Here is a 26,286-nt window from a genome sequence, read left to right as displayed (position 1 = left end):
ATATATTCAAAGCGCCCAACATAATGACTGGCTGGGAGCTATTCCATACTGGTGAGAAAGCTGGAGAAATAAGCCCAAGGGAGAGACACAGAGCCTTATTGTCCTTTCCATTCTTGGCTTCATCCATTTTGCTGGTCACAATAGGTGTTCAATGAATGCCTGTAGAGTGGAAATATGGGCTGGACTCAATCACCAGGTGCAAGGCCATAATAAGCCCAACATGCTTTGCAGCCAGGGATTCATTTCGCAGACCTCATCACCATCCACACAGTCACAGGGAGATCAATGGGTCTGGCTCCAGCTGTCGAAACTAGAAGCAGAGAGGGAACCTTGGACAAATAGTCCTCAGCTCAGCACTTTCTCTGTCTGGGAAGAAGACCAGGTAGGGAGGAGAGTACCAGGCTGTCAGAAGGTTATGAGGCCATAAATAAGAAATTTGTGGTAAATAAGCTGGCGAACATATCTGTTCACTGCTCTTTTTTATCACTCACCTAGAGAGCAAAATTCCCCTGCATCTTTTTTGCAGGCCAATAAATATCCTTCAAGGAGCCTGTATTTACATAGAGAGCAAGGGTGGGGGATGCCGCTGCTCCCCAGGCCCTATGTCAAGAAGAAACAATGTATGGCCCTTAAGAGAATGGCTGTGCAGAGAATCGATGCAAATGCAGTTTCTTTTCCCAGGATGATGCTCCTGAGCAGGGTTCAGCCCAAGTTCAAGGATTGTGCTCAGGATGGTGGTGCAGGCCCTTGTCTGATCCAAGAACGTGAGTCTTTCCCTGAGGCTGGGCTCCCCGTTCCACGGCCCTACCTGCTCTGTGCTCTGCATGTGAAACTCATTCTCCAAAATGAAAGCAACATTTAGCATATATTATGGGGCTTCAAGATCAACCACCAGGTGTCAGCCCACAAAAGAATGCACCCAGGACCTACCGTAAATAAAGGCAAGCAGAACAGTTAAGATTCCTGCTCTCCCAATGTATAAGTAGCTGAAAATCAGGTGCTTTTACCCAGTATAGAAGGACCACTTGAGCAGCTGACATACAAACAGACAACTTGCTGTGATTTGAAAAGGAGCAGGCATCAAATGAGGGAAGAGGGTGCTGAGCAGAGAAAACAGCTGGCACTGAGAGTCCAAGATAAAAAGCACAAGGAAGCATGATGCCCAGAAGAGGTGGTAGAGCATGGGACAGCTGGCATGCAGTCAGAGAGAAGAAAGCTGTCATGAAGTAGGAGTGGAAGAGAAAGCAGATGACTTCCTGCTGCTGTGTGGCTCCTGCCTATACTTCTCCAGCCCTCAAGAACTTTGCCCTATGGAAACATGAAGAACACTTTGGGGTTTTAGGAGGAAATGATATTCCCAGAGAACCTTTATTTGTGGAAAGAGCAATTGACAATTTTTCTCGTAACCCCAATGGCTTAGTATTGTCCCTTTCATTTTAGAACAATGCTCAGCACAAACCAGTGCTTAATATATGTTTGTTGAACCACTGAATCAATGTACAGGGTCTTTAGTGAGTAGACTTTTTGGGTATACTCACCTTTGAATGACCTGGGGAGTCAGCGCTATGGGCAGCATTTTGCTTTCATCTTGGAGATGAAGGAGAGTGATGGTGGTCAGTGACTTTTCCAAGGTCACCTAACTGCTTCATGGCTAAGCTGAGACTGAAACCCCACTAGTGTGTTTGTTGAAAAGATTTCAACATAATGCAGCTTGGAAAGAGAGCCAGAGAAAATATGGGGTCCAAGATAAAAGGCAGAGGGGGAGGGAGAGAGGAGTGAAGAAGAAAAGTAAAGTGTTGGGACGTAGTAAGAGTCTTGTGCTCCATCCTTTAACACTTGAGGCTTTATTTAGGGTCCTTAGTGTAATCTTATAGAACATCTTTTAAACATTTACGTAACCAACAACATAAGCTTTTAAACACACACAAATTCACATTTGCCCACAGCACATAGTTTTACTTTATAAAGAATGAAGAAAACTGCTTGCTGAACATCTGGCTGTTATTTTTCTAAACCCAGATGTAGTAAACAAGAAAGACAAGTCAATAGGCTCTACCTGCCAGGAACAATTACCTGACATTTCTTAAACTGAGTATGTGGTATGCCTTTGGACTCAACTAAGCAGACTTACTCCTGTCCTGGGAAACCTTAGATTCTCTAGAAGGCTGGTCTGTGTTTAATTGTATTCTTGGGGTCTCAGCTTTCAGAGAGGGGAACTTACCCTCTTTCTCCTAAGAGTTTCTCAGGGGTGGTGAAGGAGAAAAAATGGCGGTGGGTGGGGAAGAGTGCTTTGATGATGAACTGCAGCCCATGGCAGTCACCGAACAGTGTTTCCTAGTGTATAATGTCACTGTATTAATACTTAGGACCTTGTGGGGAAAGTCCTCCTTTCCTCTGTTGTCCCATAGAGAAGCCACTTTGCTCTCTCTGAAGACCAGTGTCAGCACAGAGTAGGTCCAGTCACCATCCACTCTCTGGTCCTGTTCTTGTTTTCCAGCCATCAGTGATGCAGGGATGTCAGATTGGGTGATGTGCTGCAGACATATCCATCTCAGGATCAAGCTGAAGGAAATAGTGTGTCTCACTTTGGCCCGCTGGCCTAAGCAGCACACTCTAGCAAGGTTGTTAAAGAAGAGTGATGTGGAAGATGGTTCGAGGGGCAGATGCATGCTTGTTCAGATACAGGAGACTTCCCTCCAGACCTGCTGCTGGCCCTCTGCTATACTGCATGTATGTAACCTGTCAGGGCCCTGGCAAGGGGAGTTAGTGGGAGGATTGGGAGATATAGCACATGTCATATCAGCAAAGCAGAAAACCTTATTATCAGCATCTGTTTTCTCTCCTGGTGATCAATGGGGGTTAGTTATATTCAGGAATAAATGCTTGCTGCATAGAAGGGCAGTCAGGGAGGCAACTGGTCAACCTAAACTGTGACTGGCCATGAATGCTGGAAAAAACCTTGTTGTTTATGCTCCAATTACCTGTGATAGGCTTTGAGACTGGCCAAGTCCCTTGTCCCAGTGGGGATCAGAATCTCTACCTTGCTGTCTTCACAAGGTATTTGTGCAGCTCCAGAAAGAGTATACATGTGCATATTTGGAAAACTACTGAGTGCACTGTACATGGGTAAAAGATAATTTGTGGTGCACTATGAGGTCATTAGTCAACTCTGACCTCTGCAAGAGGGCTGCAAATATTTTCTCTCAGAGGCAGACTTCTCTAGGGGGTAGAAATCAGTTGGCAGCCCCAGCCTGACCCAGGCTCTAGGCTGGGTAGGGAGTCTGGGCATAGAGAGAAGGCAGTAGCCTACTTACTGGTACCAGGAGACTGAAGAACATTCATCTACACACAGCCTGTGTGGCACCCCCTCCCCCCACCGCCAGCACTTTCAGGCACTGAAGCCTGACTGGGTTGCACACACATCCTTGTGATTGTCCTTCTGCTCCTGCTTTACTTTTGATGTTGTTTATCCCTGGACAGACCTTTGGGGGAAGGATGATTTGCAAAGGAATTCCTAGATGTGAAAATTCTGTTAGTTCTTCCAGTTGGTCTGTGATCTTCAGCAAACCATATACCCTTTCTGCACCTTAGTTTCCTCATTCTTTCAGTGTGTTAAATGCATGCCCTGATTCACACACATGGTTGCTTAAGAATCAAAAGAGAGCATGGATATGAAAATGGTTTGCAGGTTTGAAAGCTTATACGTGTAAGGCATTGCAATGTTATGTTTAATTTTATCCAATCCCAGTCCTTAAATAGAGGCCAGACTGTTAGAGGTTGTTTAACTTGCTTCCCAGATCCAGTCCATGCCTCATTAAATATCAGCCAAGGTGGCATATAATAAAGAATTCCAAGTTGAACCCAATATATGTGGATAGACAAACATTAACCCTCCAACCCAAAGCTTAGTTCCCATTCCTCCAAACACTGATGCCAAAATCAATCTTCTCAGGCTCATAAAGAAACCTAGCAGCCTCTCAGCAAGACTAAGATCCCTGTCAGTGGCCCTGTGGGTACACTCTGATTTTTGGAAATGAATTGGGATTCATTTACAGGCACCGAAGTCGGAGTGGTCCTCTCTCTGATGTGTCCATTCCTTCTGTACAGCAGCAGCTGCGTCTGTGGCAAGCTTGGCAGTGTCCCTGTTTTGCTGGAGCATTTCCCAGAGTCCTTCCATTGGCTCCAATGTCTCCAGGCCCTCAAGTTGGATGAGGATGCCTACTCTTAGGGGATTAATTTCGTAACATTGTCACTCTCTGGTGGGCCCAGTCACACCTTCACGGTAGGACTGATCATTATGTACTCATTTGAGATTCACAGCAGCAACACTGTTTGTAATATATTTGGCAGGGGGCGGGGGAGGGTGTTAAAGAGGCTGTCACAAAATCTTGCTTGAGTAAAATGCAGGCAGTTGGAAATGCAAACGCTTCCTCCTAGAAACCTGCCCCTTTCCATTCAGTCCTTCTTCAGAGTTTGCTGTGTCCGACACTAGGTGCAGTGGTAACAGATGAGGAGCTGTGCAAACAGCCATCCAGATTGGGAGCCTTGATTCGGCCACCTCTCTTCCCTGTGACCTTGGACAAGTTATTCCTCTTTAGGTGACTAGGCTTCAATATCACACAAATGTCATTCTCAAGAACTCAGGTGATGATTAACTAAGATAAAGGATGTGAATGTGCTTGGGGAATTTTAATCAACCAAGATCATAATTAGCATTACTGCTGGAATCTGTGGAGGACTTGCCCTGAGCACCTTACATGGGATAACATACACAGTCCTCAGGACAAACCCTCAGAAGAGCTGTCATTTGTCCCCTCTAACGAACCAGCTCCAATGGAGCAATGTGATCCTCTTTGGTGAGCAGAAGTAGGGTGTGCTGTGGGACTCCCAAGCAGGGGTGCCCCCAGCAGCTTCCCAGAGCAGGTCATATCTGAGAGGAGTATTAAAGGGTGAAAAGGATGTCATCTATTTGGGAAAGGGGAAGGCACACTAGCATGAGTGGAAGCTGCATCCCATTCAAAGGCACAAGGTGGCAGGCAGCCAGGGGGTGCTTGTAGTTGGAGTACAGGATGAGCATGTGTGAATATGTTGGGGAGAAGGGCAGTGATGTGACCAGAAAGGTATTCTGAGAGTTTATGGGAACTCTTCTTAGCTTGTTGCCAGTATTCCCCAGTGTTCCAGAAAGGATCAAAAGCAACATTCTCATACTATCTCATTTTGGTCAAAAAGAGTGGCAGGAAATTTGTATCACATCCAAATGGGCCTTCATTTTTGATATGTGCAGGCCCCACTTCCACAGAGAGAGTTAGCAATTCACTTATTGTTAGAATCCACCCAGGGATCTGGAAGCAGCTTCAACCCCTTCTCTGACTTGGACACCAGAAACCACTGCTGTTGGAGAGACCCAGTCCCTGCAGAGCATAGCCGTCCATGGCAGATGACCAAGACGGTGAGGTTCTCTTGTTCTGGGAGAAGCTTTGCTTTGCTTCCTGGTGCTCACAGCTCACGAGAACCATCCATCACCCAGAATGTCGGTGACATCAGGTGGGTAGGCCTCTGACCTGACTCGCTGAGAAGGTGGTGGAAAGGGAACAGGATAAACTACTTCCCATTCTGATCTTAACCATTTGGATTGTCCTTCAATCAGCAATAGAAGTTATCCACACTCTTGCCAAGGAACTCAGCCTGGAGCCAGCTCTTGGCACTGAGCCCAACTGAAACAATGGAGAACCATGGGCGCCCTTCTGACCACTGCACAGTTGAAAGGCTATTTTCACACATGGTGTCTGTAGGGCAATCTTTTCAACCACTTTTCTGAGTGTTTTTTAGTCTGCAGTTCATAGATGCCTAGAGTGTTAATAGACTGATACCTGAGATTTCGGAGATCTGTGTATGCACAATGTTGGGTGCAGGTATATTTTGCTAGAAGAGGGTCTATAGTTTTTTTTTAAGGTTCTTCAAAAAGGTGTCAAACTCTAAAATAGATTATGAGTCTCCACTCTAAGGATGGTTAAGTTTGGTTCTTACATTAAAAAGATAGCCAAAGAAGCCACCTCTCCTGACCTTATTTATTTAGGTCTTGCTGTGAGTTTACATCAATATTATGGTCCAGCTCTCAGGCAAGGTCAGATGAAGGAGAGTTCTCCATCTTCCAGTTAAGCATTATTGAAGGCATGACCCATTGGTGTTTGGTGTTCTTCCATCCAAAACCCATGCATAACGTTCTTTGTAAAAATTGGTACTAAGAAAAAGTTTGCATCCACTGATGAAGTAGTGTGAATAAGTGTGTTTTTTTTTCCTTTTCTCATTAGGTGAGACCTGTATGACACCCTCAAGATGTTTCCCCTTTGCCATGGCTGCCATGAAGTTTTGAGTTACGTTTGATGCTCACTTACTCAACAATTTTTATTAGCACCTGTGTTCAAAAGCACACTAAGCATTGGGGTTAGAGGAGTGAACCCTGCTCTTAAAAATGGCTTTATGACACCAGGTTTGTATGTCTACTTTTTATTGTTATTATTATTTAACTTCAGATATTAAACAGTATTAGTAGCAAACACAATACTGTTTATTAGGCCCAGGCACAATCTAACTGGTTTACATGGATTAACTCACTTAATGGTCCTAAGACACACTGACCTTAGAGGTTGGTACCATTATTATCACAGTCTAAATGTAAAAAGTTAAATAACTGGCTCATGGCCCCAGTGCTAACAAGCAGCAGAGTCAACATTCAAAACCTGGACCTCTGACTCCAGACACTGAGGTCAAGCCTGGTGTCTGCATTGCTACCTCTCAGAGCCAGCTGCCTTGTGGAAACAATACTGCATGCTTATGTAGCACACTCCACTCGATGGAGTATTGTACACCCATGGTTGATTTAATCCCCACCATGACCTTGATTAGTAAACAGTTATTCTCATTGCTGAGAGGACAATGCTGATGCTCAGAAAACTGAAATTATTCTGTGCTCAGAGTCCAGGCTGGTACAGAATAATTTCAGAAATCAAGCCCTGTGAGACCAAGTGCTGAGGGCTTCTCTTGGCATGCCCTGACTCCTCCCTCCTGGCTCAGGCTTGCTTGTCATTGTAAAAGGCCCCTGGCTTGCGTGGGGAGTAGGGAGAATCATACTTGGTGCATTTCATTTGAATACTACCCATAAATGGCAAAGTGTTCAGTTGGCCTTTGTTGGCAATGTAACTACAGACCCTCTGGTAATACTGACATGAACCTTGAAGTTCATTGATCTCAGAATCTCTGATGGTTGTGGGGCCTCACAGTCTTTTTAGAGATTCTAATGCAAGCTACAAACACTATGTTCTGAACCAGGTCACCCTTGGTCCTCTGCCTTGTTTTTTTCTGACCACCAAGCCATTTCAATGATAATTTCTCAGTTTTTAGAATTAGCTCTCCAAAAGAGCCTCCAAAGAGGCTCATTGCTTGTTTTCTGCAGATCTAAATACCTTTCTCCTTATTGTTGAATACAGGAGCATTTTTTCCAGCAAAGGGGAAGAAAGGGAAGTGTTATTTTCAACTCTCAGCATAACGTATCTTTGATTAATGTATATTGCAATCACCACAGAATACACAGCTGTCTATTAACAGTGGCACCAAATGAGTTGAACAGATTATCAAAGAACAGCAGCCTCAACTCCACTCTGAGGTGGATGCTTGTCTTTAGAACATTAATCTCATTGTGGGTTAGAGTCTGATTCCAATTTCCCTGACAGTAGGCAAGAAGGGAAGGAAGAGTGATCAAATACACTAGGGGCAGTGCATCTCAGATTTCCATAGGGTTGAAGAAAGAGAGCAGCCTGGTTTTCTTAAAATAATTATTCCAAAGGGATGAGAAAGGCGGAGAAGGCATGTGAGGCACTGTGAGAGCAGGAGGCAGGATATCAGGATATGTGGGCAGGGGAGCGGGTCCAAGGCTTACAGAGACAGGCAGAAGGGCTGCCTGTGGGGTGAGTCCCTCTGTGGTTAGATGCTAAGTAGCAGGAACCATGGTAGGAAGCAGGAGAAGGGTGAGGGAAAATGTGGCAAGGTAACCAGAGCCCCCAAAGTTGTGGGCTCGCAGCACCGAATGGAGCTCTGGACCTGAATCCCACCTGTTGGGAACCGCCCTGACTGGTATCAGAGGCTGAAACCCCCGCCTAGGCTAAAGCTAAGGGAACGCCCTTGGAACCGTGAGCCAGCAAGGAGACAAAAGCTTATCTCCCTGGCAGGAATGCTGCTTCTGCTGCTTTATTCATGACTGAACCCCCAAAAGCTTGGTCGGTTAGCCAAAGACGGGTAAGATTCCCCATGGGGGGAACGACCTAAGCCAGGCACGATCACTTTTGGGAGGCCCCCCAAAAGAAGGACTTGGGGGGCTGCAGCAAAAGGGGGGTGATGGACCCTCGCTCCTCGGCTTTGACATAGCCTGAGTTCTCAGCGTCTGGAAGAAAATCTCCTTATCTCTCAGTTGCCTTAGTTCCCTTGCTCCACCTAAGCCTGAAACAATGACAGGGTGGTACAGCTCGGTACTGAGAAGTGCGGATTTCCCGGGGTGATCAGGCCTAAGAAAGAACATGTAAATTACTGTGAAACCTTCTTTGTTTAGAATGCTCTCAGTTGAATGAGAAGGGTCTTAGGAGGAAGTTAGTTTGTTCCTCAGTCTTACAGCTCTTTGACCCCCCAACTCAATAGACCGGCAGAGTTCTTTGTTTTCTATAGTTCCTTACTTCCTCCTAATGAGTACTGTACTTTACCTGAATTATTATGCAAAATGAGCCCAATAAAAGCAGGTATGGACGGTAAATCAGCGCGCTCCCCACTAGGGGGGGTGGCCATTCTGTCCCTACTTCCCCACAGAAACTGGTCTGTCTCTGTGCATGTGTTGTTTTTTCTCGCATGTGTTTATCGTCGAGCCATCCACAGCGTTCCGTGGTCACTGCTGGCCGGTGACCCACGCGCAACACCCACCCCCAAGAGGAGGCTTAGATTCTGCCACAAAGCTGAGCTGGACCTCTGGGGACAGGGGAATGGAGGAAAGTCCTACTCTAATTCCCTCAGAGTGAGCCTGAGGTAGTCTCATTGGTCCCACTGAGCAAGTTTCTACCCAAGCCAAGCAAAGCCTAGCTCTCCAACATATAACCCATATCTCTCCTTCCACATTTTCACACAGCCAGGCTCCCTGTACTATCCCAAACAATTTCACCACCAGGTGCTCAAATACCCATGTTTATACACACCAGCTGCATGGGTGTAGTTTTTAAAGAAGGAAGCTGCACAATCCTTTACCTAATTCATCAGCTGCACCTTCATGTGTCCTCTAGGCACTCATCTCCATCCTTCACCACTGTCTCCCCTTTTAGCTAACCTACATGCTCATATTCCTCAAGGTCAGCAAAGTTTGTGGTGTCTCCATTCTTTTAAATATGTTGGTTTCCTATGTGGGATACTCTTTCTCCTTGCTCATCTGCAAACCTCCCCCTTGAAGTTCAACAATCAGTTCAGCAGTCACTCAAGCAGGTTAAACCTCTCTTATAACAATACCCCTCCTTTCACACCGGGGCTCTCTCTCTCTTTCTCTCTTCTGACTGTACACACACGTATTGTAACCCCATCATGATAGAGAGAGTTAAAGCTCTGCCTGTCTGCTTGACCTCCTTGTGTGTGAATGTCTCAAGATCTTTGCTCCCAATCACAAGGTCTGGCTCACAGTAAGTGTTAGAATGAGCTAAGGGTCACACTCAACTTTAAAGACTTTCCAGGTTCCTCTCTCACATGCCTCCAACCATCAGGCTCCATACCAGGTGTGTTCACTCATTTATCTTGCTGGGAAGGGAAGGGTGGTGTATATGCTAGTGGACAGAGGAGGAAACTGCAGCTCAGAAGAATTAATTAAGCATTATGCCCAAATCCTAGAGCAAATAGGCAGAGCTTTGTGCTTGGCCTTCCAGAGCCCAAAGTCTTCCATAGTCTCATACCACCTCCAAGAGAGTCAAAGTTCATGAGCTAGAGGGTGTAAGGTTCAAGTTTTGTTTTAGATGATACTCTAGTGGCCAGAGCTGGGACTAGGGCCTGGTGAGAGAGGTACAAAATTTAACAAGGCACTTATTCTCAGGTGCCAGTCCTCCACTGGCATAACCCAGAGAGTGAGGGTCTTCTTAAAAGTTGTGCCCCACACACCTCACTTGCCTCACCCTAGTCCTAGCCCTGCCAATGACTCAATCAGGAGGAGGGGCTTTTGTTCTGTAAACATTTGGATCTCAAGATTGGCTGTTGACTTGCCTGTGATGAGGTTTTTTGAGCACCAGCTCTGTGCTGGGCACTGGCTGCAGAAGGGAGGAGAGAGTTGGGGTGAAATAGTGCAGAGCCTTGCTCTTTCTCAAGAGGTTAGGAGGAGAGAAGTGCCCCAGGCACAGAAAAGAGCAGATGGAAAGGCACAGAGGCCAGACTGCAGGGCTGTTCTAGGAGCCTCATTTTATAAGGTGGCTGTGAAAAAGATCAGGTGGCAGGTCAGCACTTGCATTGTGCCAGCCCTAGGCATTGGCACTGCATCTGAAGGACAGCAAAGTTAGTACCTCTGGGGTCACAGGACTGGTTTACATGATGAGGAACTCTGGCTAAGGGCAGACAGTGCTGGCAAGTTGTGCCTAAAGCAACTGCCATCTTCCGAACTGTCACCCTAACCTCAGCCATGCCCAGTCCATCAGAGGGCCCGATGGTGCCCCCACCTAATGTTTCTGTACATGCTCATCCAGCTCCAGCACCTAGTCCTATTGAGAGTTCACAGAACAAGCCAGGTGCAGAGGATTCTGGCCCAACACCACTGCTCATACCCCATCAGGGCAAGGGCTGGCTTTGTAAAGCCAGGACTGGGAAAATCATCACAGTGGAGTGGCGGGTGGGATTGGCTGTGATTTCCCCCTTAAAGTTCCTCCGCTCCATCCTCTGCTGTGACCCATAAATTCACCAAGATGAAGTCATTCCCCAGTCATGGCTGTAAAAAGTCAGCCACATAGCTAGGGAGTTTGCAGCCGAGTTAGATTATAAAATAAAACGAGGGATCTGGAGGAGGAGGGTCAAACCCGAGAGTTCTGGGGGAGGGGAGAATGCCGTTCTGTTCGCTTTAACAAGGACCAGCAGGTTTTCAGCTTTGTAAGACTCCTCACCCCACTCTCCCATGTGCCCCCAAATCCTTTTTGTAAGGCATCATTCTTGCAACCACCGTGATGCTCCCTCAATGTTAAAAAATCAAACTAAAATAAAGGAAAACATTTTAAACCAGACTGACCATTTTCTCTTTCCTCCTGAGTTTGAAACATGCCTCATTATTCTGAAGTCAGAAATTTGACCAGAATCTGATGGTTAAGAGAAACCCCAGACCCAATGGTTTTCTCCTTGGAGATTGGAACAAGATGTGGTTCTGCAGAGAATGGCTTGGCCTGGGAGTTAAACAGATCCATTTGTTGAGCGATGGTAAGACTTGGGCTTTCTCATCTAAAAAATGGGCATACATGAGTTGTTCAGACATCACATTGCCTAAAATCTCCCCCTCAAACAGCCTTCTAGACATTCATTCATCTAAAAACTATTTATTGAGCACCTACTCTGTTTCAAACAAAGGAATACACCTAAGGCTCTACCAATGAGCTAAGAAGATGAAATCTTGTTTTCGTCTTCTTTACCTGCTAAGGATTGAGTGTCTGGTGCACTCAAAGATGAGGCTGACCATATTCTTATCACCCTTCATGGTGACAATGACAATAAAAGTCAGAATGGTGATGCCTCACATGTGCCATGGCCTTGCGGCTCAATAAAATCTCTTGCAACCTCATTTCATGTGGCCTCCTAACATCAGGATAGAGCATGAGCTCAAAGAGTAAACAACGCAAGAGGCAGACATTGACATTCATTGGCTGGACATAGGCATCACACCTTCTTTTCCCTGACCCCAAATCCATTCTCCCTTGTAGTGGGAAAAGATAGAAACAGGCTCCTAAGAATGTGTGTTGAATATCTACTGTGTGCCAAGCATGGTGCTAGGTACTTGCACATGCATTTGGTCTTTAAAAACCCTGGAAGGAGGGTAATAGTTTTGCTGTACAGATGAGAAAACCAGTAGAGGTTAGATTACTCAAGGACAATCACCTAGGGAGAGTCAGAGCCTGAAGTCAAGCCCAGATTCATGTTATTCCAAAGATTGTTCTTGACTTCAATCAAGTTCTGAAATTTTTGTAGTGCAGTAGAATATAGAGCGAGAAGGGACATTGAGAAAGCTCCTTACCTACAGTCCATATCTCAAGCTTTCTGTCTTCCCCAAATAGGAAAGATCTGTTTTCTTTTGAGTGTCCCTGAAATTCTTAGAATAATGACCTCTAAGGGTTAATTTTAGTTGTGTGCTGGTAAATGTTAACATAATTTCAACAAAACCTCAAAAAACCTTGATTTGTGGTATTTGCTGATTTCCATGGTATCATACTCTAACTATAGCTAATTTCAAGCTATCAAAATGAAAATAGAGTTAGGTGGTATCAGTATTATTGCCATATAGAAACAACGGATGCTATAGAGTTTAAAGTATTTCCACAGTATAGATACAATAGATATTACAGACTTCTATAATATAGTTACATAGTATTTACACTGTCCAGGTAAGATAGATGTTGTACAGTTATACAGTATTTCTACCATACAGATCCAAGGGTAAAGACATGTCCTTGCCTCTAGGTGCCTCGCCTGGAGAATGTGGTGGTACTTTGCATGTGGTAGGAGATCCAAAAATGCTCCCTTTTCATAGACTACAGTTCTCACCAAGTGTCCCCAGACATCTTAGAAATAAGCTGAGTTTTAGAATTAACTCAGGAAGACTGTGTATTGGAGACAAAAGAAGCCTGCATTCATTTGTTATCCATTGCTATATGACCAATTACACCAAAACTCAGTTGCTTAAAGCAATAAACATATTAAAAGGAAAAACCAATAAACATCTCACAGCATCTGTGAGTCAGGACCCACTCTAGGCATGGCCTCCCCAGGTCCTCTGGTTCAGGGCCTCTGAAAGGCTGCAGGCAAGTGAGGGTGAGGACTGCAGTCATTTCAAGGCTTGATTGAGGAGGCCTCTTTTCCACACACACTTAGGTGGTTGTTGGAAGAGTTGTTTTCTCTAGAATTCAGACTGGAAGGCTCAGTCCCTCATCAACTCAAGGCCACTCTCAGTTTCTTGCTTCATGGAACTTGCCATCAGGAGATCTGCAACATAGCAGCTGGCTTCCTTCAGAGAGAGCAAGCGAGAGAGCAAGAGAGGACACAGAAGATGGAAATGTTGTCTTCTATAACCTAGTTTTGGGTGTGACACCCCTTTACTTCTGTAGTGTGCTCATTAAGGGACATTTGCAAAGTCCTGCCCACAGTCTAGGGAAAGGCAGTACACAACGGTGTGAAGACCAGGAGGAGACCATTTTGGAGGCCACCTGCTACAGAAGTGATAACAATAATAAGTACTATTATTTATTGAGCACTTATTATGCTCTGGGAACTGTTTTGCATGCTTTTCATCTAAAGTCTTATTTAATTCCTATCCAATACAAGAGGTTGGTCCTGTAAACTCCATTTTGCAGATGAAGAAACTGAGATTTCAAGAGGTTATCCAATTACCCCCAAACCACCCAGCTAAGGATGTTGAAAGAGCTGTGGAACTGGCATTCTGCTTCCTCTGGAACCCAGACTCTGGGACCAGGACTGTCTCTCCTGAAAGGTCATTTAGTGCCTCAGGATTCTTCCCTTTTTGCAGATGAAAAGTTCAAGAGCCAGAAAGCTTAAGTAATGGTCTGAAGTAACACAGCAAGTGAAGAGCAGGGGTAAAATTTAAGTCTTAGTGATTCTTGGGTGTTCTGGTTTCTGAAGAAAGACTAAAGTGGCAGACAATAAATCCACAAAGTACTCTTGAATTCCCTCCTTTCCCTTTCAGCTCTTTAGAAACTCTAGGTGACTGATACTTGGCCCTGCTCTGAGTGTCAGCTGGCAGTCCAGCTGCCCTTCACCCCAGGTTCTAGCACTAACATGTTGGCCCTCAGTTGTACCTATGGCTAGTCCATGTTCCTTTTCTAGGATACTTAAGCTTACCTTGGCTGGGGTGGGGGTGGGGGAGACACAAAAACAGGTCCATCCCAGACATCAGAGTAATGGACAGGATTTAAGTTCTCCTGGGGGCTTAATAAAAAGTGGTAGTTTGGACAATGTTTTTGTGATAGGCCTTCTGTTAATACTTATCTAGATAATGTATCCTCCAAATGGTCTGAACGCAGCATTTGGGACATTACAGAGATTTTGTGATGTTGTTCTACATATGGTATTTCTGCACTGGTTTTTTTTCCCCTTTCCACTTGCATAATTTATTTTACGATGAAGGTGGTGATGTCGAGGGAATAGAGGCTGGAGGAAAGGTTAGGATTTCAAAGGACCCAGCCAGAGGCATTTTTTTGAGCCCAGAGGGAGCCAGGGCCTCACATTTTTTAACACAAGGGGAAGCAAGAGGATTGGATGTTTAGTGAGACTGCAAGCCCTGTGGCTGACAAACACCAGCCATGCTGAGTACATATTACATCCTGGCCTGGCAGACATCTTCTCCTTCAAAACCACACAGTCCATTAGCCAACTCATGGCAAAAACATGCACCAGGACGTGGATGTATGAAATTCCTTCTGAGGTCCCCAGGAATCCCCAGGTCAAAGAAATCCTCCCTGCCCTTATCAGACCAACAGAGATAACTGTAGTGAGGGTGGAATCTGAATACTAGGAAGAAGTCCTGCCTTACAAGTACCAGGCACCAGATCCAGGCCCTATGTTTTATGAATTTACTCATTCCACGTAGCTGAATGCTTCCTCTGTGCCAATAAGAGTAGGAGGTGCTATAGACACAGGATGAATAAAATGCAATCAGCACTGTAAGGGAACTCCCAGCCTAATGGAAGATGCAGATGGCACCTAAAGCAACTGCAAATATACAATGTGATAAATGTGTGGACAAAATGCAGCCAAAATTGGGATGGAGGCATGGATGAAGGGCACAGGGTCAGTCATAGGAGTGGTGGAGAAGGCTTTTGGAGAATCAAGGTTGAGCTGAGTCTTTTAGGGTAAGTGAGTGTAAGCCAGGCAGAGAAAGGTGAGTATGCAAAGCCAGAGAACGTGTTTCTTTGTGGACATGTATGAGGCTTTCTCTGACATATATACTCAGGAGAAGAATTTCAAGGTCATTAATTTCACCAAGTTTGACTCTCCCAAACAGCTACAATGTAATTCCTACACTGTGTGTGAGGGTATCCATTTTCCCCACATCTGCACTACGAATTAATGTTTTCCAACTTTCTAATGTTTGCCAGTAGGATGGGATATAAAATGGCACCCACCTGAATGTGCATTTCTGTGCATTCTTGATGATTTGAGCATCTCTTTAGAAATTTATTAGCCATTTGGGTTTACCTGTGAATTGCCTATTCATAGCCTTTGCTCATTTTCTAGCTATGTTCCTTTCTCTTTTTTCTTTTTCTTTTTCTTTTTGCTGACTTATAGGAATTACTTGAATAATCTACTTATTAATCATTTGCTGATTTTAGACTTTGCCAAAATCTTGCTCCCAAATTGTCATGTACCTGTTAAGGTTTATAATGGTGTACTTCGATGAACAAGATTTGGATATAAATCTATTTTTTCATATCATTTGTGCTTTTGGAGTCTTATTGGAGAAAATATTTATGACTCCAGAGGTTTTTTTTAACACATTTTTAAAAATTACTTTTTAGTCTTATTTATCACACCTGGGTCTTTAAACCACTGGTATTTATTGTTATAGAGAGAATGAAGTAAAAAAACTCAACTTTATTTTTATCTGAACAGGAAGGTACTATTCCTAACATAATTTACTAAATAATTCATCCTTTTCCCCAATGATTTGTTATGCTAACTCTACCATATACATGTTTGTAGATAATTCTTTATGTGGTTCTTGCATTTCCACACATCTTATGATCAGAGTCTGTGACAGATTTTGTTTGCAATTATCTTTTTAAGAACATTTATATAGTAAACAATCTTAGAAATAGAGACAGAGTCTCCATGCAGAGCAAAAAGTATATTTGTTTATTTTCCCAGTATAATACAGATAATCTCTCTGTCTGTCTGTCTGTCTGTCTCTCTCAACATATATTGTGAAGATTTGGGTTCCTTAAGCTAGGAGTTCCTCTCCCGTCACTTAACCCACTGTATGTACTGCCTCACCCAGACCTCTTTATGTCAGTCCATAGAAATCGGGACCCAGAGCACTACCACAAATGCTGATACTCTGTCTATTGCTCTTGGTGTAAGCCATAAAGTGTGCTTTGCTGTCTTTGATCTAGGAATCTCAAGTATTCTGCCAACAGCCATGAAATTGTGGCAGACTAACTTGTTAATTTGCAAACAGCATAAAAATCTCAGTTTTTGACAACACTAAGTTCTCTTAGGCCTTGAGACTTTATAATTTTTTTGTTACTATATTTGTCTTTTTTGTGCTATACCAGTACCACTAGTTTAATTACTGTGACTTTGTAATAATTTTTGATGTCTGTCTGGTAAGCCAAGTTCCCCACTTTGGTTCCTATCAATAGTGACTTAATTGTTTGTTAGGATTCATTGTTTTTGCATAATTATTGGAATCTGTTTGTTAAGTTGTCCACAGAATATTCTTAGGGTTTTGATGAAAATTATTGTGAATGTACAGAATAATTTGGGGGAGAATTGACATCTTTATAATGTTAAGTTCCTCTAATCATGAACTGTATTTTTCCCTTAAGTGTAAATTTTCTTAATAAATGTTTTGTATATTTATTAAAGAAAACATTTTATTAAAAAATTTAAAAATTTTTTACTGACTTTAGAGAGGAAAGGAGAGAGAGGGAAAGAAAAAGAGAGATAGAGATAGAGAGAGATAGAGATACAGAGATAGAGAGAAAGAGAGAGAGAGAAAGAGAGAGAGAAACATTGATTGGTTGCCTCCCATACATACCCTGACCCGGGATCAAACCAGCAACCCAGGTATGTGCCCTGACTGGGAATCTAACCTCCAACCTTTTGATGTACAGGAAGATGCTCCAACCAACTGAGCCACATTAGCCAGGGCTTAAAGAAAACTTTAATAAGCTTATTGCTACTTTGTAGTTATGGTTGTTATTATAAATAATATTTTACATTATTTATTTTGTTTTTAATGCAAGTGGAGAAGAACATTATTACTTTTGACATTTTGGTCTTGTACATAGTGAAGTTGTTGATTTTTCCCTTTAGTTCTTCGAGTTTGCTGATTGTTTTGGGCTTTCTACATAAATTATCATATCATCTATAAATGATGGAGCAAAGCTCTTTCCCTTTCCACTCTGTTTGCCACATTTTTCTTTTCTTTACATGTAACAAGAACCTCTGGAATTGTGTGCCTCAGTAGTGATAGCAGCTCCACTTGTTATAATCCTGACCTGAAAGGAAATTTTTCTCAAGTGTAATGTTTTTCTACATGTTTAGTACACAGTTTTGTTAAATTAAAGATGTGCTCGCCTATTCATTTTTGTATAAGCAGTTTTAAAAAATTATAAATTAGTATTTAACTTCCAGCACTGATTAAGGTGGTTTTTCTATCAGCAATATGTTGAATCACATGAATAGATGGTTCTCTTGGATTCCTGGGTTAAATATCCTATTTAATCATGACACATTTTAAAAAATATATACCATTATGTTTAGTTGTCTAAGCATATATTTAGGAGTTTTGCATCAATGTGGACCACAATGAAGATTTTGGTGTTTACTCTGAATGAGATACTCACCAAAGGCATTCCAGTACAGGGATGACATCTGATTAATGGTTTTAGACAGATTATTCTGGTTGCACACAGAATGGAAGCAGGGAGACAAGTTAATTATCATATTGTCTTTTTAAGTCCAAATACAAAATGATTTGGAGCCAGCAGCAACATTGAAGGGGATGAGGACTCTGAATGTTGGGTCTATTTTGAAGGTCAGGCCAACAGAAGGTTTTGCTAGACTGAGCTGCTGCATATGAGAGAAAAAAGAGTCAGGTTTTTGACAAGCAAGTTGAAGAAGACAGTCATCGCTGCATGAGAGGAAGGATAATGCAGTACAGCAGATTGTTGGTAAAACAGGTGGGAGTTGGTCAGTGAAATGAAGAGTTTACTTTGGGTCATGGTGAGCATATTGGGGAACTGGGGAACTTATTGCAAGGAATAGATGACCCGTCTCAAGGTTAACCTTCCATAAACACTGCCTGGAACTTTGCTTCAGAAATGGTCTGATGAGGGGGCTGCCATGCCACTGATGCCCTGTCATAACCAAATACTAGAGAAAACAGGATTTCATATTTGCTGTGATCACAATTTCTATCAGTTCTATGCTTCTTCTGTACCCAAATACAACTGTGCAATCACTGCTGTTCCTAGAAACTGCTGAGGCTTCTTAGCTCCCCTTTCACCAACAAACACACACAGATTCTGTGCTGAGTGTCTTTCCTCCAGTTGCTCAGCTCAAATCCAGTTCCTCAGCAGGTGAGTAGTGGGCTCACATGCTCATGCTAGCTGCAAAGGAGCCTGGGTAAGTAAGTGTTCTGACTTATTGCTTGGGAAGAGAGGCCTCATAAAGCAATATGCCTATGGAACACAACAAGGGTTCAAAAAGTTCTGGGCAATAAGAAAATGGAGTATCTGTTAGAGTTCTTGGGTAACTTTTATTCCCTTTTGCTTCTTTCATCTCTTACTTTTGATCTCTTTTGTTCAATTAACTTTTTAAATTCATTTGTATTTTGTGTGTATGTATGGACTGTCTGTTTCTATTGTTAACTGTTATTCCATTATATGAATATACTTTTTTTGGTTGATGGACATTTGGTTTTTCCCAGTTTGAGGCTAATACGAATACAGCTTCTATGAACATATTTGTATAAGAATTTGTGTAGACATGTTTCTTTATTTCCCTAGGTAAATACCTAAGGGTGGAAATGCCAAGTTATTGGGCAGCTGTATATTTAGTTATAAGAAACTGCCAGATCTTTTCCCAAGCTGGTGACACCATTTTATATTCCCACCAGGAAAGTGTGATAGTCCTATTTGCTCCATATCCTCAGAAACACTTCATATTCCCAGGATTTAAACCCAGCTCTGTATCACTGCAGAATATATCTGCCTGCCTCTCTGCCTGCCCTTTGACATTAGAAAATGTGTGCCCTTTGCCATAAGAACACCTGTTCATTTCTGCACGAAAAGAAGTTTTCTGTAAAGCTTATTCTTGTGCTGACCTCGATCAGTCCCTTCCCTGGACCTCAGCTTCCTCTTTGATGAGCTTTGGGGAGATGATTGTTTAACTTCCTTCCAGTGGTGACGTTTTCCTGTGAGCCTTTCCAGTCTAAGTTCTTTCTTGGTTTCCTTTTCCATCTGTCACTTGACACCATACAATTGATTACATTTCCTTAACTGTCTTGGAAAAAAGCTTGTATTTTGAAAAAACCCTTAAGTAAAATGAAGTTTCATTTTGCTAACAAAGTTGAGAAAAAAAGTGGAAGGGGATGTGACAGTTATTGAACACCTACTGTGAGTTATACCCTCAAAGATTCGGGCTCTTATTCAGCTCCTGAGAGCACCCTAGAATTCAGTTCTCTTCCCAGTGACATTTTTAACTACATTCCACTTTTCCCTCCATCTCAGCCGTGCTTCCTCATCCAGCCTGTGGTTGGTCCCTGCCTCGTGTGTGTTTGGCTCACTTTGCCATCTTACATAGCCCCAGGAAAGCTTATTTAAAACATCAGCTCCTCCTACTCCCACCAGCTGTTCTCTTTGGCTTCTCCACCTCCCTCACTTTTTTCCCATATTAGCACCATCTAACTAACATTTTATTTATTTATTTATTTTTCCTTCCTTCTCCCACCTGCAACTAGAATTTAAACTCCATGACATCAGGCATTTTTGTCCCTTTTATTCACTGCTGAATCTCATATACTAGGTACATAGTAAGAAATCAATTTATACTGAATGTATGAATGAATGAATGAATGAATGAACAAATGAGTGAAAAGAAGAAACAAATTCTGACAGGGTGATTATTTGTCCAAGGTGACCCTGGTAGTGAGCCATAAGTGTGGTGACAAAGAAGTGAATGAGGCCTGGCTACTGCCCATCTAAGTTGACAGAAGAGCTGGTAGTCAAGGTTGTTGGACAGTGACTAACTATGATGAGATTTGAAGACCTTGACCTCAAGCTTCCTCGTGTCTCTCTGAATCATACCACGCCAGTACCCTGGTGATTTTGGTATACATGGGAACTTATTAATGCATGTTTACTGTTTAAACTATTAAGCACAGCACATTGCTCCTACTTAAAATGTTCCACTGACACACAGTGCTCTTTAAACCCTACCCCAAATACACCACACTTCCTCCAGTGTCTTGTATCCAGGACTGGCCATGTCTTAGCTCTAGGTTTGTCAAGAGATATTCTCTCCCTCATCTGTGCTCTTATATATGAACAAGTCAAGTCATGGGAAGCACCTTCACCTAAATACCTTCTCCCACATTTTTACTTTGCTGATCTCCGTGCATTCTCAAGATCTCAGCTGAAAGTCACTTTCTCAGGAAAGCCATGCCTCTTGTAGGTCTCCTTCTGGGAAATGCCTCCTCCTATCTTATCTAAAATAGCCCTCCCTTCATCCTCTGTCCTTGCATCTTGCCTTATTTTCTACTACACTGAAGGATTTTTTTCTGTTGTTTTCTTAGGGCTAGAAGAGGACTTATATGTTATTGATCCTCAGTAAACACATAAGCGAAAAAAAAAAGTTAAGTCCCTATTATATTTCCTTATGGAACTAGGAAGATCTCTTTTGATATATTTTATCATTGATTTTTTGTAACTATCTGTTTAAACCATCTTTCTTGTAGAATTCCAAGTTTTACAAAGGGTAGGAACTGTCTCTTGTGTTTGCAGGCACTGTCACTGTCTAACATGTAGTGGACCCTTAATGAGTCTGGACCCTTAGTGAGCAACAGGTAATAATGAACATACTATTATTGACTGATCAGGTGAGTTAAGCTTCTCTGAGCACCTCTGTAGATCCCCTGGCTCTGCCAGTACTAAGGATGGGATGTGATTGCTATCAGGCTACTATATCTATTCCTCAAATGGTCAAAACTGAAAGGAGAGATGGTTATAATTATTCAGAATACTCCAGTCCTAATAGTGCTATAAAAAGGATAAACATAAAATACTGTAACAATACTCAGGTAACTATGATATCCCAAGGTAGAGAGTGGGGGGTGCTAAGGAAATCCACAGAGGAGAAATAATATCTAAGGTGGCTTTGAAGGAGGAGAAGGAAAATACTCAGGGAGAACTCAGCAGGAAGTTCTGAGCAAAGGGTCCATGCAGTCCCTTGAGCAGGGCTATGCAGATAGTTTAGGGTGATGCCAGGGTGCAGACCCAGGTCTTCTGTACCTGCAGAAGGTCCTGAGCTCATGTGTCTCCTGTCTAATTCATGTGGCATATCTGGGTATTGATAAGTTAAGAGTACTTTAGTCTGCAAGTAATAAAAAGTTTCACTTGTAGTTACTTGTTCAACAAAAAGGTTTTTTTGTTGTTGTTTTGTTCTCATATAACAAGACATCTGGACTAAAGCAAGTGTGTTTCCGTACTTCAGCAATGCCCAGGCTGAATTTTCTGCTAGTCTTTTGGTTGATTCCCTAATATGTGTTGCACCTTGATTATAGGATGCTGCTGCAACTGCAGGCATCATGTCTGCAGTCCAGGCTGGAAGAAGAGAGTGGGTGTGGCCTGCCATTTCACTTCACTTTTATCTTGAAAATGAAGTTTTCCTGGAGATTTCCAGCTCATTAACCAAACATTGGTCACATGGTCACAGAAGTGGATGAGGAATAGGTATGTAGCTGGACATATCACTGTCCCTAAACAAAACCCAGTTTCTACTAGCAGAGAACAGGGGAGAGTATTCACCTTGGAGTCTCAAGTTCCAATCATGACATAGAGGGTGAACCTGATGATATCAAGTGGCCTCCTCCCTAGGAGCCACCTCTCTGTCAATCCAACCTCTGTCGTCCCTTGGCACACAGAAGAGTAGACTTACAGCAAGTGGGTTCAGGCTTGTGAGAATTCCCCCAGCCAGTATCTGCATTAATTCTTCTCACGGCAACTCGGCCAGGCTAGGGCTTTCCAGGCAGTGGGAGGCCTCCTGGCAGAAGCCTCATTGTATCTGCTGGCTGCACTGCAGCTCTGGTGCCAGAGCTGGAGTTAGAGGCCCACGATGGCCAGCCATCTTGCCTGACCTCACTCTCCCATGCCCTCACAGTGTAGCCCCAATGAAGGAGAGAGGAGGAATCTGAGAATCAACACTCTGGATTTGAGACAAAGTTGAAAGGTACAGAAAGGTCACCTGACCCCATCCACCACCAAGCTGTTAGCTTCATCCACTGTTTCATTTGTCCTCAGATCTGTGACAAATGGGAAAATGCACTTGGGGTCTGGAAAACCACTTTGCTCTGACCTCATTCTGTCCCTGACAGGCTCAGGTAGTTCTTTTTCCAACACTGGGTTTCAGTTTCCTCATTTCCAAAATTAGAGATTGCAGTATCCCTTTGATTCTTCAAAGGTTGCATGCTGGAGTAGAGAGACTCCTGATTTCAGAGTCCTAAATAATTGTCATTTTCATCTTGTCTGTGTCTCACCTTGTGTGTTGGTAAAATCAAAGGGTGATTGCCAAGACATCCTGCCACATAAACACATCTTGGCCCAGACCCCTGGGAGCACAAGGTGAGGTGTGCAGAGACATAGAGATGAGAGCAAGCTTCAAACCCAAGGTGTTTGTCTGGGGGAAGGCTGAGTACACAGGCACTCCATCTGAGTACACAGCCCAGGGCAGTGGCCTGAGTGCAGCCTGCTGGCACCTGACTGCGAGGCGTGCGGGACCTAGGCCTGTAGTTCACATTGCACATCTGTTCCTGCAGGGTTGGAGGTGAGGGGAAGAGCCGTGCAGCCTGTCCCCTCTACACATGAAGATTGCCACTCAACCAGGCCTCTCTCTGGTCCCCAGTCCCCCTGCCCCTTGCCCTGGCTCTGTGGAACCAGTGGCTGAGGGCACAGGGGCAGAAAGGATGGGAAAAAGAGCCATAGAGCCCTGAGCTCATGTGGTCAGTGAAGCTATCTCTCTAGAGTGGGGAGCAGCCTGTCCAAGAGGGCTGGCACTGTGTTCCTGGGGCATAGGAAGTGAGCTGCCCAGAGCCATCTGGGATGTGTTTTCAGTGAAATCTTGAAAACTGCAGCTCCAACCAGAGGTAAACAGGATTTTATTAAATCATGCCTGGCCCAACAGATAGAGAGCAGACCTGATTTCACACAAAAAAGCCATGTTCCCTGTGTATTGTTCCTGGTAGCCATGCTGGTAAAAGGCACGCCTCCTCAGAGAAGACAAAGCCGAGTCTATGTCTGGCCTACTCATGATGCCCTTACTCTGCCCCTCAGGCAGATAGAGGGTGTACTGGGGTGTCTGCCTGCCTGCCTCCTGACACCCACCCATGAGTCTCCAGACATTTATGACTAGCCAGAAAGCAAAGCATTTTCACCAGCTAGATTAGATTTAGTCTCAGGACACCTCTTTTGGTTGCATTTTATCATGCCCTTTTCATTCTTTTGAAAATAAGGAGACTGAAACTTTAGGAGAACCAGTGTGTTCTCTAGTGTTGTGCAACCAGGAGGGGACAGCTCTGAGGTTCAAATCCAGGCCTTGTCACACAGTGTCTAGTCCTCACGTCAGCTCCTGAGGACCTGAGCTTCCTGGGCATTCCTTCAGATTCCTCATTCTCTTTATTTGGATGAGCATCCATGACCTGATTCCACCTGGTTCTCAGGACAGCCCTGGCATCTCCAGAGCAGGAGTCTGCCATTCTGCAACTTGTAGAAATGGGGGTTAATGAAGCTGTTACCAGTCCAGAGTCACTTTTCCAGTTGAGGACCTATCTGGTTTTAGATCTTCGAATCCTTCCTTCTCCTTGACTGTGGCAGACAAACAGAGGCACCCACGTGTGAGGGTAAAGCTCCAACTAATATTCTAGGCATTCATTCCTGGGTAAAACTGTCATTTCCAGGCTTGCTGGCAAACACTTGGAACATGTTCTCCCTATCAGTCCTTTTGTTCATAGCAGGGCCTGCATGCCCTCCTAGTGGAGTTCCAGAAAGCTTTCATGATTCAGGCTGTGTGGTCCCTCTGGACCCACAGAGCTATGGACATGGGTCAGAACACTTGAGATTGAGGCCAGAGTGGTCTTCACCAGCAGGCTCATCCTCAGTGACTCTTCATGCCATCTCTGGACAGGACAAGCACCTGGGATTCCTTCTCCAGGGTTCTGTGTGTTTGAGGTAAACTGCTAGCTGGGTGAAGGTGGAGATGGCACCCCCAGGGTAGCCACAAGCCTCACAGAAACCGGAAGTCTGTGGAATGGGCACCTCCTCCCACCAAGAAACGGAAGCACTGTCTGTGTGCTCCCTCTGGTTTTGCTGCCTTATGTGACATGCATTACCTGATGACTCTCAAGTAACCTGATGACAAAGGTGCTATTTTCTCTATTTCACAGAGATAAAAATTGCTGTTGAGTGAGGTCAAACAACCTGCTCAGGGTAATATCGCTTAGAAGGGACACAGTCAGACTTTGAATTCAGGGTGTGAGATCAGTATCCTCGAGTGTTCCTTGCTCTAGTGACCACTTAAGCTTGGCTTTCTGTCCTGTGAACAACAGAGCAAGGGAGGATCCCAGGGGCAACCTCTTTCCCCCTAAGAATTCAATTCCAGTAGGCACTAGTGAGTCACTGAGTCCTGCCCTCTCCTCTTGGGAATGGGAGGACTGAGACCCAGGATAGGGAGTCTTTTCAATGTCACAGCCAAGTTGGCTCTGCCAAAATGTTCTCAGAGAGCCCACTTGGAATTGAATTTTCTTCGAGGCACAGTTGGGGCAGTGCCCTGCCCTTCAGGAGTCTGGAAGGAGCATATTCACACAAGAGCTCTGGCAGGTTCTGTGTCTGGGGCATCCCACCCACTCATGCCTGCTGGGGCCTCCACCTCAACTTGCCCATGAGTGGTCTTCTTTCAGCTGCTTTTGGGAGATCCCTGAACCTTTCATCCTTGTCCTTCCCATGATGTGTGGTCTAGTACTTGCTGCTTCTTCTGTTTATGTGGCAGAAAGAGAAAAGTGGTTTAGGATGTCTCAGAAGAGAGACAAGTTAGCTGATAATTGAAAGAGGCATCTGACTCTAAATGCTGAGAGCTTGGCCACAGCTCTGCCACTTAAGTGATGGTGGGCCTTCCCCAGCTAACCAGCTAACCTGTCCCTACCTCAGGCTCCTTCCTTAGCCACCCAGGCATGTGGGGACTCAGCCAGAACAGAAGTGCTGAGCTCTGGGTTCAAAGTTCCGTGTTGGAGTCTGAGCATCTTGGGAGCCCTTGTGTCATGTATATCCCATTCCAAATAAATAAGGAAGGCTACAAACACTACCCTCCTAATCACGTCTTTTGGACAAATTTTTATTCCCTCAGAATAATAATCTGATGAAAATTTCACAGGAGCACCTCTCTATCCTCAGAGCGAGGCCAAAGCCTGACACATAATAGCTGCAAAGTATTTATTGACTAAGTATATATATTAGTTTTCTAGGGCTACTGTAAGAAAGCTTAAAACAACAAAAATTCATTCTTTCATAGTTCGGAAGGCTGGAAGTCCAAAATCGAGGTGTCAGTGTTCCCTCTGAAACCCATGGGGGAGAACCCTTCCTTGCCTTCCAAACTTCTGGAGGTGCTGGCTACCAGTCCTTGGTGATTCTTGCTTTATAGATGCATCTCTCCAATCTCTGCCTCTGCCATCATGTGGTGTCTACCCGCTGTGTCTCTGTCTTCTCCCTTCATACAAGGACACCAGTCATTGTGGATTTGAGCTCACCCTAATGACCTTATCTTAACTTGATTACATCTGCAAAGATCCTGTTTCTATATGAGGTCTCATTCACAAACACTGGGGTTTAGGACTCCGTTATGTTTTGGGGGGGGGGGGGGATGTGATTCAACCCATGACACTGAATGAATACCAAAAATGTCCTGGGATATTCTATTCCTGACTTCTATTTCAGAAGGGTCCCTGCTGCAGCAGGCTCATTGCCAATTCCTGGCAGAGCCAGTGTTTCCTTTTTAGGAGCCAACGCTGCCTGGTGGTGGTGATGG

This window comes from Phyllostomus hastatus, unplaced genomic scaffold (assembly GCF_019186645.2).
Source record: "Phyllostomus hastatus isolate PE091 unplaced genomic scaffold, TTU_PhHast_1.1 phas_contig_38, whole genome shotgun sequence".
NCBI lineage: Eukaryota > Metazoa > Chordata > Mammalia > Chiroptera > Phyllostomidae > Phyllostomus > Phyllostomus hastatus.
This window is presented reverse-complemented; position numbering follows the sequence as displayed.